Genomic DNA, 11,038 nt, shown 5'->3' with positions numbered 1-11,038 from the left:
TACCAAGAGACATATTATGCAGACCTTTTACAAGCCTGGGATTGCAAGGGATGTAAAAGGGTACTGCAGGACCTATGAGCAGTGCCAAAAAGTGGCCAAGTAAGAGACAGTGTCAAAGCTCCTTTATTGCATTTGCCTGCGGTTGACAAGCCATTCCAGATGGTAGTTATGAATATCGTGGGGACTCTGAGTACCCCTAGTTCCACAGGGAAGAAGTATATCCTGGTGTTAGTAGATTTTGCTACTAGATATCCTGAGGTGGTGGCTCTGTCCTCCATTGAGGCAGAAAAGTTGGCAAATGCTTTGTTAGAGGTTTTCAGCAGGGTAGGTTTATTGAGAGAAATACTAACTGACAGAGGTGCCGGTTTTATGTCAGACCTGCTTACTATTCTGTGGGAACACTGTGAGGTGAAGCACCTAAAAAACACCCCTACCACCTCCAAACTAATGGTCTTGTGGAGAGGTTAAACTCTAGAATAAAGACCATGCTACGGGCATTTGCAGACCAGTTTAAGAGAGAGTGGGACAAATATTTGCCCCATCTGCTGTTTGCATACAGATAGGTACCCCAGGAATCCACAGGTTTTTCACCCTTTGAGTTGTTGTATGGGCATATGGTGGGGGGCCTTTAGATTTGATTCATGATGAGTGAGAGGGTAAGAATCAAACCCACAAGGAGTCTGTTGTGGCATATGCCCTAAACCTCAGGACAAGGCTTAGGGATCTCATGGACTTGGCCCAGGAGAACCTGGAAGGAGCCCAACAGCAGAAAAAGGATGGTATGACAGGAATGTTTGAGCCCAAGAGTATGCTGTGGGACAGTAAGTTATGGTTCTCATTCCTGTTAGACACAAGCTGCAAGCAACTTGGGAGGGACCCTTCAAATTAGTAAGGAATGTCAGTGATGTTAACTACATGGTACAACTGCTAGGCAGGAGACAAGGGCACAAATTGTACCATGTTAACATGATGAAACCTTGCCGTGATAGGGAGGCCCTTCTGCTAAGTAATTTCAGTAGGAGGCAGGAGGAGTCTGAGGGGGATCTATAGCTACATTGAGCTAGCCAGCACAATGCCAAGTTACTAAGGTGATGCCTAGGGTTGCAAATGACATGACAGTGCAGCACTGTAGTGTGGTTCGCAATGCCAATGTAGATGGGATCTCAAGACAGGGCATGGGTTAATGTATCCCCAGATAGGCTCATTCCTCTCAAGCAACATTTCTCAAGGGTCACTTGAAAAAAACTAGCTTGAGTCTTCAAGGGTGGGCGTATGTGACCATGTGAGGTTTTGCCAGCTATGCCAGGAGAAGTACTGCAGTGGATGTGTAACATATGCCAGCACAGCTAGCTGGAATTTTGTAAAGAATTAAATGTCATTTGTATATCAAACTGATTTGCACAGATGTTTGTGTTGAAAATATATTTGGAAAATTGCTTGTGTTAAAAATGTACTAGCAGTGGGTCCTGACTGCACTGTAACTGAATTAAATATATATGTTAATGAATGATACTGGAAGAGAAGAGGTTAATCACAGTCCAGCTGCAAATAACTTTGAAAGATGTTCTTAAATTAAATTACTGGGCCTAGGGCATAAAGATGGCATCTCACAGTTTTGAATGAAGCCAGAGACACAATGTCTGTAAGAAGTATGGTATGTTAGTCTCTGTATGAAGAGCAGAAGTGTTAATATTGTTTTACAGCTTTCAGATGCTTCAATAAACTTTAGCAAAGCTCGAGCTATGCATTGTAACACAAATGTGCTAAATTCCGGCAGCTTCTAGCCAAAGGAGTAGCACGGGAACCACAAGTCATATGACCAGAGGTATGTGATGTAATTCTGTAATCCATCACTAAAAAATATGTTTTAATACTAGGTGAGACTGAAGTCTCAGGGCAGCCTTTTTGTAGCCTGACAAGGAAGGACCTCTCACTTATTTCATCTTGACTTGCTCTAGTCAGTAACCAGGGAATAATAATTCTTTAGATCAGTGAGGAAAATATAGTGAGATTAGTTAAGTATTGTTTTTCTGTAACTATATGAACCTGTCCACTGGTGTTATTTTTAATATGTCCTGTGACTGAAACTCTGGTGTTTACTGTAAATAGATATTTAGTATTTTCATGTTATTTTCTTATTTATTATTAAATATTTTAAATGTTTCACTGTGGCTAGTCCTTTAGAGAATATTTTAACCTTTGAAAGTACTCATATCTATTTGGTGACTCTGTGGCCACTCCTGAAAGCCCTATTGCATTGATCAAACACTATCATTAGTATTAGTATAATTGGGTACCCTTGTAAGAGCCTTACAATATGTGTGTGTGTGTGTGTGTGTGTGTGTGTGTGTGTGTGTGTGTGTGTGTGTGTGTGTGTGTGTGTGAGCTGTTTGGAGCAGGGATATGTAACACTGGTTTCACGGAGAGGGTGTAGGATGACTTGGCTTGGATACTTGGCTGAGGACTCAACTCTACAGCTGTACCAGTGGGAAGTCTCAATGGGACCCTGGAGAGAGATAGAGAGAAATAGATAGAGAGATATAAATCCAGACCCTGGACTGAGTGTGTTCCCTGTGTGCTCTTACAGGAAATTGTGCTTGATGCAGAGAGCTGCATCTGGAAATACTGTATATGTCTATTTTTATTCCAAGTGAACATCCCTCTCCCGTGGCAGTGGTGAGGATTCAGGCTCCTGGATTACTGGTGCAGAAAGGGGATGTCACCGCCAGTAAAAAACTGCAATGCTGTCAAGCAGGCAGCAAGTAGGAGAACAAATTGCTTTAAAAGTTGTTAGACCCTCTTCTGCCACTTTTGTAAGTGTGGCAGAGTGAATTATCTAACACTGTTCTGTCACTGTTCTTTGTTGGTCAGTACTGTCCATTGTTAAGCCTTAGCATGAGATGAGCAGCTCATATGGCATAGTGGTAAATTACTATGGTTATGGTGTGCAGGGTCCTTGTTTTGTGACTTGCAAGAGCTGATTATTTAGAGTTGGGATGGTGGCTTAATGCCTAAGGTGTTTGCCTTATAAACACAAGGTGCAGGGTTTGAGTCTCACAAGGGATAATTGGCTAGGCTTAAAATGGCTTGAAAGGGCAATTAGCTTAGTACTAAACTATGAGCCTATGATGTCTTAACACTAATTAGGGATGTTTAATGAAAGCTTGTTAAGCACCTTTCTGATGTCAGAAAGGCACTTAACAAGCTTCTTTTTTTTTTTTTTTTTTTTTCATAATGGCAGTTCTCCACGCACTGCATTATTTTTGAAGCCAAATAAGATTCAGAAACATTAAATGACATATACAGAGTTTTCAAGTAATGTATAAACATAGGGTGGCAACATTTAATACATACATCTCAATCCATGAACACTAGGTAGAAAATAGCACAAAAATGCTGTTTAGTTAAATACATAAAAAGGCAGGAGATGTACTTTTGGTTTTTAGCCACAGAAAGTTAAGTTCAGAAGTCATGGCAGATGGAATGATTGGGGATGTGTCAATACAGAGTGCATCATTATGCAGTAGGATCCTGTTGCCCTCCCATAAAGGGACTGATCAAAGTTTTGCAGTGATTAACTTTGAAGGAGATTTCTAGTCTATCAAGATCACAACTGGGGGAGGGCTGGCATAATGGTTACGGTCTTAACCTCAGCTGCCACCAAAAATTTGACATTTTTTGAATATTCTCTTGTAGCACCACAAAGGTTAGCTGCATAGTACAGTCGCACTGAAAAGAAACCTTGCAACAAAGCCAACATTTATACAGTTTATCTGTAAACTGGTGCTGACATCCTATTCACTGCATCGTAATACTGAAGCCTAAGTTCTTAGTATGAACTAGTGTCCAGTATTGAACTCACCAGCATAAACAGTAACCAAGACTGGTTAATTTACACAAAATTATTTGTTCAGCAACTGTAAATGTAGAATAAGCATGAAGGTGGCATATAATTGTTTACTATAACTATGTGGAACTCAAGGGTATCTAGGATATGGAAAATGCCCCCATGCTTAAGACGGTCGTACCAACATGCGACTCCCAAAGCTGTGGAGTCATATATATGAATGTATGTATCAGTAAGGGCCTGTTTTAAGGAAGACAATAAATAATTAAGCATAATAAAAAGTTAAACAATAAAAAGGCATACTGAATTTGAAAATACCATTGTAAATATTTTGAGGAATGATATATCAATTTCAATTAGCTGAACTAAGCAAAGACAATGCCCTTTTCCTGAACTTGGTGCATCGACACTACAATATCCTATTAGCCAAACGTGTGTCAAGTTTGCAAGAGCTACTATCTCCCTATCTTTCTGATACAACCAGTAAAGTGCCCTGTCACCCATTTTAAACTTTAGTAGGTATCCCATTGAGAGATAAAGACACCCATTTGGCTGGTGAGATTTAGAGATTTAGTCAAGGCCCATTGGGCACTATGAAAGGCTCATAAAGTACAGTACATCTGTGGTGTTGGGAAGGAGAGAGGAAAGTTGTAATAAACCAACAGAATATTAACTGTGTTTTAACATTAATAAAATGTAAATTATCTGTACTAGAACTGTATCATATTAAAGATGTGTATAAATACTTTGTCTAAAAGACAAAAATTAAAACAATGTTGCAATGTACTTCCCTTTTCAGAGAGATGAAATACGCAAAACAAAATATGTAAAATTGTACAGTTTTTACTGTTGTGGAAATATTTGGTAGTTTAACTAGGCCTTGCTTACTGCCTTTGAAAATGTCTGTAGTATTGCAGAGTAGATTATCTGAAAGTTGTTGAGTTCGTACATGTGATAATTGCCTTATGTAGACTCTGTCTTACTGAATATTATCCTCCCCTCTAGACCTGTAACTCTAGAATCAGGAAAAACATCTTCTATCTAAAGTCAAACAAAAGCCACAGAAAATCCTGTTTAGGAACTTATAATAGGTAACAGAAGATGCTGGAATTACTGCTTTGGCTTCTGAAGCATACCTTTGAAAGAGAGCTCAAACTGTACACATTCTAGGGGCTCTGAAATTATATTTTGAACTGAAAAGCCAAGAAACAATAAAGGACAGCATATATTTTAGATGACTACAGATAGTTTTCAGTATAGATGTTATGCAGATTTTTTTTGTCATTAGAAATGTACATTTTTTTACCATCTTCTGTCTTTACTATTTTATTTTTATTTTACTGTTCAAGCTTTTACTATTCACAAATGTACTTGGAAAAGAAATTATTTCAAGTACAGAAATGTATTATTCAATTATGAATGCTTATGGACATGGACACAAATTTATGCTTCTAAAATAAATAAATAAAATAAATTTCTGTTTTCATGCGATGAAATACGGGAAAGTCCCATTATTTTTAGGCATAATTTCTGGCCATATATGTTGGTGAAAGCAGATTCTGTTGTAGAAACAATAGGCTCCAATCAGGCTGATCAAACACATATTTTTTGGGAGGCAGCATATAGTAGCTTGGATGTATATCTAAAGGCTGGCTGAAGGTTACTACTGTAACACAGTGCCTATCCTCCGCACAGGATGTACATCTGTGGATTACGCAAAGACTGGAGTCCTAGAAGAGAAACCCATTATGCACTCCAACGGGATTAGTTATTTCCCCTTTGCCCATGTGAAGTAACTGCTGTTTATGCCTGAACTCCAGGAGCATGAAAATTATTGTTGTAGGGTTCTGACATTGTTAGATGGGGATCTAAGTCATTTGTGGGTACACTCCATACATATTTGTTTTTTTATTTATTTTTTTTTATGTGAAGCTCAGGGCTTGCAGAAGACAGGTTTCCAATGATTCCCCATCTCCTGATTTGGTACCCTATTTTCAAGATTACTAGAAAGAGGTTATTCCTATACTGTTTATTTTTTAACTCCACAATTTCAGATTGTAGTGACAGGACTTTATTTAAATTGATATTGATTCACTGGTTAACTGAGGTATTGCACTGATCCCAGTGGACCAGTTTCAGACTTGAGCTTAATACACAACTTCCAGGAATAATATAATAGTGAAAGAGGTAACAATTACATAAATATGGTAATAAACAATCATAGTATGACAATGCAAAAAAATCAGTGAACAGTACATACAATTAGAATATGTCCAGGCTGAAATTTCAAGTAATCAGCAAATAATGCAATGTATTCAAATACATGGGAGAGAACATTACCCAGGCATACAATGTTAAAGAAAGAACTGTTGAAGAACCTACGGAGAATAAGTTAGGGGGAAAATCACAGGAAATTGTAGTGAAAGTAAAATAAGTGTAAAAAGGATAAGAAGTAGAAAGGCAAAAGTGGAGATAGGAATGCTATTTATTCATTAATGCTCCAAAACAACTTTCCAGGTGACTTGCACCATGGCTGCCTGGACTGTCACTGCCATATTCACACAGGCAACTTTTTACTTGCAACAGAAGCATATTTCAACTCTGTAATTTTTGGATATTAACTGGACCAGCTTCTCTAGCTTGGTCTTCATAGTATTTGGGCTAATAGCACTTGGCATCTCCCCGTTTCCTCACCTAGTGTGCCTTCTGGGGGAGAGTTTGACATTTCTGACAAAAATAGTGCAAGTGCCACTTCAATGTCAGTCTACAAAAGCTAGATTATGTGTAGTTTAGCATATACAGAAGGCTAGACTAACCTTTATGATGCAAGACCTGACAAGGGGGGGATTGTGAATACCTTGGGGGAGAATAGAAAATGAGGGAGGAGTGCTTATCTCATGGTAACATACATTCAAAAATGTTTATTTTTTCTATAGAGCATTTTTATATCGTTGTTTTGTCAGGTTGCTACAGAGGTCAGACAGTCAAAGCTTACGTCATCCATCCTATTACATTAAATACATGCAAGCAATTCCAAAAACAGTCTGTGTTCTTAATAAAAGGTTTGTAAAAATAAAAGGAAGTGATTCTGAATTTTAAGAAACAACGCATTCCCGAATAGTTCGGAGAACAATTGAGACAGAACCGCCTCTTTTTGGACAAATAATACAAATAATGAATACGTGAGCACCTCTCTACCTATGTTCGCCAAAATGAGCAAGGGTGTACAGGCATACAGTGTCCATTTTTTTCTGAGCATCTCAACACTCAAAAAGCAAAGAATGTTTAGAACTGTGTAGATTAATATTTACAGTACATAGATATACGACCGGACGGCGCAGTGGTGCAGCAGTTGCGTTGTTTCTTCACAACAAGAACTCCTCGGTTTGATTCTCGGCTGGGGTGCCTTGTGTGCGGACATTTGCATGTCCTCCCTATGCTCGTGCAGGTTTTCTCCGGGCGCTCCAATTTCCTCCCACGTTACAAAGACCCGCTTCTGGAGCGTTTCTCCCTGGGCCTCCGCTGAAAGTCGGCTTCGTTCCAAATTTCCCGGTGAGCACAAGTTCAATAAATGTACAAGAAGTGCATGTATAAAACGAATATATCTCTAAAAGGTCTTCTTATTGGTATAAATGGTAACATCTGAAAATAATGCGTTCCTTTTCTATATGTCTAGGGGGGAAGCATTAACAGCTGAGTAATAGGTGGATGGCGAGGGCAAAAACATTAGATGCGAGTACAAAATGTACTGAAAATGGGTGACACAGTACTGGGGGGGTACGTGGTAACTGAAGCTGGACAAGCTGCACCACAGTTTAAAGTGTTTGCAAAGCACAGTGTAACGTAATGAATGTGATGTCTGGATATCTCTGTGCAAACTGCATCCCCGTCCTACAACTGAGCAGTTTTTTTGCCAGATTGACTGATGTATACCTCTCAACCTCTTAGAGCAAAAAAATCTGGACAAAGCCATAAATACAAGTGGGACAAAGGAACAAAAAAATGGACAGTTTTAAATATTGTTCTTACAAACCTAGAAAGTTAATAGAATCACATGTTTTGCATTAGCATCAATTTTCTGAACGGTATTAAGTCTGAAACTCAAATGCCTGTCATTATTTTCTAACTTCAGTCTTGAATGATTTGCCGTTAATTTGCCAGAAAATTACACTTTTATGAAAAACTGACCAAACATTTGAGGCAAAAATCTGGACATTCTGCAAAAATCTGTACAGTTGAGAAGTAAAACTTAATGATGTGCAACAGCTGATCGGTAGGAAGAAGAGTTTTACGCCATCTTTTCAAATTGTACTAAACGCCACCCAGCAGGTAATAAATCAAAAGTAAAACATGTTAGGGCACCATTTTATTTTCATTTTTTTATTTATTTAACATTTGTTGACCGGGAAAGTCCGACTAAGTTCCACAGAGCCTGTTTTCAGCGGAGGCCCGGGGAGAAATGCTCCAGATGCATGTCTTTGGAATGTGGGAGGAAACCAGAGTACCCGGAGGAAACCCACACGAACACAGGGAGAACATGCAAACTCCACACAGAAGGGACCACAGCCGAGAATCGAACTGGAGAACCTCTTGCTGTGAGGTGACAAGTTAACCGCTACACCACTGTGCCGCCCGATAATATGATCCAAAAAATGTACAAGGCTAAGAGCGCGCGTGAAAAAATACCCAACAACAGCAAATTAGCGTGATAACACTGGGTCAAATACAGCTAAGCCAAATTTGTAAGAGTACCCCCCCCCCCCCCCAAAAAAAAAAAAACGCGTTACAAATATTTTTATTAACACATCGGCAGTAAAACTGGACGTCTTGTTTACGTACTGAGTACATGCATCCGTTTCAGGATGACAGGTTTCATGAGGGAGAGAAGGGCACTTTGGCCCTTCGTGCACACTAGACAGATTTGCGTACCATTCAACTGTGCACATTTTTGCCTCATATTTTTGATCTTTCCTCATAAAGTTAGTGTTTTCCGGCAAGTCATCGAAAAATGAAGTCACTAAACAATGACATGCATTTGAAGTCGAAACTTGAAAGCCTTCAGAAAATGCATGCGAACACATATGATGTATTTATAGTGACGTTCTAAGTGTTTAAGAACAATATTTAAAATCTGTTCCCATTTTCTGGGCCATTGTCGCCACCATTATTTTATAGGGTTGCCACCTTTTCAAATGTCCAAAGAGGACTTGGTAGAAACGTCAGATTGTGCAGGGCAAAACATACCCACGGCCAGTACAAAGGACAGAACCTTACTTATTTCCCTAAATAAAAGCTTATTCTTGTAGCATTTTAGTTGCTTATTCTGTTTCTTATAACATTTAGGTGTTTCAGATACAGAATAGCTGTTTATGCAACTATTACATAAAATATAGGAAATATGTTTGTCAGAAAATCTCAGGACATTTGCCACTTTTTCGATTTCTCTGCAGCACATAACTGCCCAAAGAGGGGCTGTCCCTCGCAAAGTGGTAACCCTATTATATTTGGCTTTGTCCGGATTTCTTGCCCTAAGAGACATGGAGAGTTATGATACAGCTTTCACTAACCAGGTGTGCAGCAGTACCGGATGGAGATAGAGACCCTGCATGGCCGTGAGAAAGCTAAGCACAGTGGCCTTTTGTATCACGTCTACCGTTTACAGTTTAGCACTGGCAAATCCCCTGTTCGCCAAACTAGTTGCAACCTCTTCAGTCAAGTATCAATGGCATGTTTTTTTTCTCCCCACTTTGACAGTTAATTAGGGTTACCGCCTATCCCTCTTTGCGGGTGACAGTCCCACGTTGGACAGTTGTGTCCTGCGGAAAAAAAAAAAAAAAAAAAATGGCAAGTGTCCTGAGATTTTAAGACAAAATGTATTTCTTAAGTTTTCTTTAATAGTTGCATTTTGTAATTTTGTATCTGAAACACATACATATTAAATGAAATAGCAACTAAAATGCTACAAAAATAAGCTTTTATTTCGGCAAAAAACGTGAAGTTCTGTCCTTTTCACTAGCCGTATTTTTTGTTCTGCAAAATCATACATTTCTACAAAAAATGTCCCACTTTGGGCACATGAAAGGTGTCAACCCTACTGAGTTAATAAATTGAAAGGATATACATTTCCTGAAATAAGAAATCGACTATGCCAATGATATAAACTATTTCTGGACTTTAATCCTTACGGCTGTAATCATACCTCTCGATCCCTTAAAGCAAGAACTCTGGATAAATAATGGGAAGGGGTGCAGGGGGTGGAACGGCCCAATTAAGATAGGGACAATTTTTAAATATTGCTCTTACCAACTTGGAAAGTTGATGGAATAACACTTTGGCATTATCATGAATTTTATAAAAGATATGAAGTCTAAAAATCACATTTATATAATTATTTTCTGATTTGCCAAAAAAAAAACCCACAATTTTTGCAGAAACAGACCATAAATATGAAGCAACAATCTGGACAGCTGAAAGGTATGGGTTGTATCACAAAATCACGGACTTTAGGAAGACCAGAGTAAGTAACTGCATGGATAGGAACCTTACATTCCCTCCACTGTACTTGTGAATTACACAGTTTATTAAAGCGCACAATAAAATCTGCTGCTAATCGCCTTACCTGAAGAAATAAATAAAATTTCAGTTGGTTTCTTGAAGCCAGCCTTGAGAGTGCTTTTCCTACACGAATGATGTTAAGGACCGGCAAAATTCGGTCAGCCCCGCCCCCGACACCGCCCTATCTCCCACGTGCTGGAAATTTGTCAGAGCGTGATGTGAGGTAGCAAAGTGCTTTACCTCCATCCCTTTTAGTTGTCAAAGTTTTTATTCGAATTTTGCTCTTTTCCTCCTAAAATGTGTAGTTTTCTGGCAAATTAGTGGGGATTAAAGACATTAGATAACGACATACACTGAGATTCGGAATTCATATCCTTTAAAAACGCATGCTAAAACAAATCATGTTATTCTAGTTCTAAGTTTATAAAAGCAATTTTTAAAATGTGTCCCGGATTTTACTCCCCTGTTATTTTTGTCTTTACCCAGATTTCTTGTGCTTAGTATTTGGGAGGCATGAGAGATACGAGTAGGGTCCAATATTCCAACTGTGACACCACATCTGTCACCTGTGCTGTCGGATGGCAGTTGGGTTGCCACCTTTTCAAATGCCCAAAGTGGGACATCTTTGGTACAAAC

At 38.9% G+C, this 11,038-nt stretch overlaps 1 protein-coding gene across 1 annotated transcript in view; it reads right to left on the bottom strand.

The window, feature by feature from the left end:
* LOC122797209 (HIG1 domain family member 1A, mitochondrial-like) overlaps positions 1 to 10,547 on the bottom strand; it is a 234,273-nt gene extending 223,726 nt beyond the window's left edge. The window contains exon 1 of the mRNA XM_044066039.1: positions 10,467 to 10,547. The gene's annotated coding sequence lies outside the window, so the exon portion shown is untranslated. The remainder of the gene's footprint in view (positions 1 to 10,466) is intronic.
* Between the last annotated feature and the right edge of the window lie 491 nt (positions 10,548 to 11,038).

This window comes from Protopterus annectens, chromosome 3.part0 (genome assembly GCF_019279795.1).
Source record: "Protopterus annectens isolate FY-2018-M chromosome 3.part0, PAN1.0, whole genome shotgun sequence".
Lineage (NCBI taxonomy): Eukaryota > Metazoa > Chordata > Ceratodontiformes > Protopteridae > Protopterus > Protopterus annectens.
Note: the sequence above shows the minus strand (reverse complement) of the source record. Positions and strands in the feature narration are given on the sequence as shown.